The sequence below is a fragment of the Onychostruthus taczanowskii genome, unplaced genomic scaffold, assembly GCF_017590055.1.
Source record: "Onychostruthus taczanowskii isolate IOZ18803 unplaced genomic scaffold, ASM1759005v1 scaffold155, whole genome shotgun sequence".
NCBI classification, from domain to species: Eukaryota; Metazoa; Chordata; class Aves; order Passeriformes; family Passeridae; genus Onychostruthus; species Onychostruthus taczanowskii.
In genome coordinates this window covers 723,621-724,126 of record NW_024498741.1, presented here as the reverse complement: position 1 = coordinate 724,126, position 506 = coordinate 723,621, and positions in this window count along the sequence as shown.

The following is a 506-nucleotide window of genomic DNA, read 5'->3' as shown; positions in this document are numbered from 1 at the left end:
TGCCTGAGGGTAGTTATTTCCGTTGCCTTTCTCCTGAATGTGAAGGACTTGTAAATATGGCTTTTATCCCTTGTGAGCCCCCCTCTCCTCCTTGTGAGCTAGCTCGGGTCTTTCCTTAATGTTTAATCCTTGTCAGTCTGCTTCTGGCCTCAGTCCTGTCAAAATCGCTCTGATCTTTAATGCAGCATCTTTGCTGTCAGACCCCATGAAGAAGAGGGTTTGGTAGTTCTTAAACAAAGAAATACTCAGTGTGCATGCTTCCAAATAGTAAAAGCTGGCTTTTGGGGCTTATTGGGTTCCTGAACCTCTTCTGTCAAGAAATTTCCTGTTGTTCCCTGCTCATGGGTGGATAGCAGAAAGCCTAAAGGGACAAATTATGTCATACCTATTCCAAAATTGCACACACTTCATCACACGTTTTTGTTCATGCTCAAGAAGAATAGTGAAGTCTTACACTGTTGACAGTAACTTCTGTTATTAAAACACATTAGAAAGAACCTCACTTT